The sequence below is a fragment of the Asparagus officinalis genome, chromosome 1, assembly GCF_001876935.1.
Source record: "Asparagus officinalis chromosome 1, Aspof.V1, whole genome shotgun sequence".
Classification (NCBI taxonomy): domain Eukaryota; kingdom Viridiplantae; phylum Streptophyta; class Magnoliopsida; order Asparagales; family Asparagaceae; genus Asparagus; species Asparagus officinalis.
Window position 1 is genome coordinate 46394518 of NC_033794.1, and position 3185 is coordinate 46397702.

A 3185-nucleotide genomic window follows, 5' to 3' on the forward strand; every position below is an offset into this window, starting at 1 on the left:
ATATATATATATATATATATATACATGTATCTTTTTATTTCTTGGTATTTTCCCCTACTTTATTAGGTTTTTTATAAATGACCATGTAACAAGCTTTAGGAAAATGAATCCCAACCCAATTTGGCTTAGGTCATTAAGCATAGTCTAATGCTCAGTCAGCTTAGGCTTAAAAAAATAGAATCACCTTGGAGTTCAAGATTTTTATTGGTGCCTTATTTTTCGCACTCTTTTTTTTTGAGTTATGTGTGTATATACATACATACATACATACATATAGATATGTGCGTGTGTCTGTGTGTGTGTGTGTGTGTACTTGAGAAATATTTAGATTAAGAGGACTTAGAAAATTTTTATTTACTCTAAGATAAGCATGAAAAAATTCATTACTTTAAATAAAGTACTAAGTTAGAGCTATAGAAAAGTAAATACTTTTAAAATTATTTCTTAAATTTTTTAGAGTTATTATTAAAAGGCTAACTTTAGTATAAAACTAACTAAGAATTAAAAATTTTAAAATTCATCAAATAAATAAACTATTAATTAACTTTATTAAGTTGGCAAGTGAAAATTTTTTAAGAAGAAGAAAAGAAAGGATATTAAAGAGAGAAAATATGACTAGTAGCCACCTCCATGCCTAAATTTTGCATTAACCCCAATGAAAATTGTATGATGCACAAAGTAAAGTAGATAGAAAATGAAGTACTTATATTTATTCGATCAACCTTGAACAACAATAAAATGATAAAACTCAGCAATTACCGTTGGTATGAAGAGGGTGTAGCCAATATTTTTCTTTTTCTCTTTTCTTATTTTTATTTCATTTTTTCTTCTTTTTCTTCAATTTTCGTTTTTTATTTTTTCTTATTTTTTAACACAAGCAAAAAAACTCTCAAATGAGAGAAGAAAAATATTTCTTATTATTTTTATTATTATGTGACAAAAAGTAAAGATGTGGAAGAAATGTTTTAAAATGAAAAGCTCAAGTTCTACATCAAATCCTACCTTATTGCTAAAAATGCTACCTCAAATTTTAAAGATATGTAAAATAATAATTTTTCTTATATGCTTGAGTTCTGTATCTTTCGAGGGTTTTAGTTATTTTTACATCATCTTTTTGGTAGGTTGGCAAGGAGTAACCTGTCAAACCAAAATCAATGTGCATGTCTTTGATGTGCAATTCCACTGATAGAATGTTAGATTTAGAATTAGACCGAAGATGATAATATTGTTCTAATTCCTCAAAGAAATCAATCTTAGCACTAAAAATCTCATCTAAACTAGGGTTCATGTTTGAGACATAATGAGGTGATTGGTCCATCTTTTCTAGAAATTCAAGTTCTTCATCAAAAGCCTAATTTCTTCATTAATGATATCCTCAAAAATCAGATCATTAAGATCTAACTCACATTCACCTTCTAATTGTTCACTCGATATTAATTGGATGTAGTTCACTTTTAGGGGTTAATATGCTGAATAAGTAGGCTGGTTTCCTAGATTGAAAATATTAAAATCAACAGTCATGATCCTAAAGGACAACTTTATTGGACTAGTTATATAACTACTTGGAAGTTGCTAAGAATGATCTTCCTAAAATAACAGGTATCTAACTTTTAGAATTGGAAACGGGCTGCGTTTCCAAGACTATTGATTCAACATGAAAAAATAAACTCTCCAATCTTAATTAGAACATTTTCGATATCTCCCTTAGGTATCTTTACAAATATATCAACTAACTAGAGAGTACATCTGAGTGGTTTTAATTCACGTACCCTGATTTATTGATAGATTGAATAGGGAAGAATATCTACACTAACTCTTAATTCTAGAAGTGTTTTATCAATGAAAGTAGTTTCATAACACATGAGAAAGTAGGACAACTAAGAACCTTATGTTTTAAAGGCATGTGCTTTGAGAGCATATCACTAATATTGGCAGTTTGAAAGACTTTCTTGGGAATATTGATGGTTCTTTTCTTAATGAACAAATCCCTCAAAAATTTTGTATACAATGAAATTTGTTAGATGGCATCTAAGAGAGGAAGACATCTGAGAGAGGAATGTTGACCATGATCTACATAAAAGTTTTTAGGATTTTCTCTACTTGGGAAGAGTTTTTTCTACGTTTGAGTCTATCGGGAAAGGTAGAAACGGGCTTATACCTATCTAGTTTGAACTCAGATTCTTGGTCATTATAAGAGGATCATGATTGCTCAGAGTTATCAGATGCAAGGGGTGTTTGTTTAGATTTAGTAGATTGGATAGAAGAAGAAGTAAGCTTGTTTAGGAGGCATTCCAACTTGGTTATCAATTTGTTTTCCTAACCTTAATATTTTTGAATTGCATTTACTTGAGCCGGATAAGATGAACGTGATCCGGTGTCTTTAGAATTCGTAATTGGTTGACTCAAAAAAATTCTTTTCTTTCTCTCACTCACAGCACTGGCTAGTTGTCCTAATTGGTTTCAATTCTAGCTATGGCTTGAGTGTTGGAATTAAGCAATTGACCAGTTATTTGCATGAAGGAATTCAGATTGTTAGATGGCTGAATTAACATGTTAGTGGTCTATATAGATGTTTTTACCATGACTTCTAGATCTTTCTCTAAGATATCGAGTCATTTCTCATGATCACAATTTGGTGGAATAGATTGATTTTGGGGAGTTTGATTGGAATATAGAGGATTGGACTAAAAATTATTATTAGTGTTGAATAGACTTGTGTTTCCCCTAGGAAATTGCGGAACTAAAGAGGGAGTCAGATTTTGATTTTATAAGAAATTTTCCTAATTTCATGCAAAATTCGGATGATTTCTCTAACCCAAATTATAAGTTGGAGAAAATAGGTAATTTTTAAGATGCTAAAACATAGTGTTCATTTATTCTAGTGGTTAATTATTTTCTAAGAGAGGACATTCCTCTAAAACATAGGCTTGAGATAAGCAGTTATGATATCTTGGGACAGAAACTTGATTGATTTGAGGTAGGGCTCATTCTTTAATTTCTAGGACTTTTGACTGACGCAATATTATAGTCATCTTAGCTTTAGTGACTATGTTCGACTCTAAGGAAAGATTATTGAATTTAGTTAAGGGAACTGATAAAACTCTTTTATCACAGTATTCCACTGCATGGTTTTCTCAGACTAATTCTCTAAAAGTTCACAGGCTTCATTAATATTTTTCTTCATA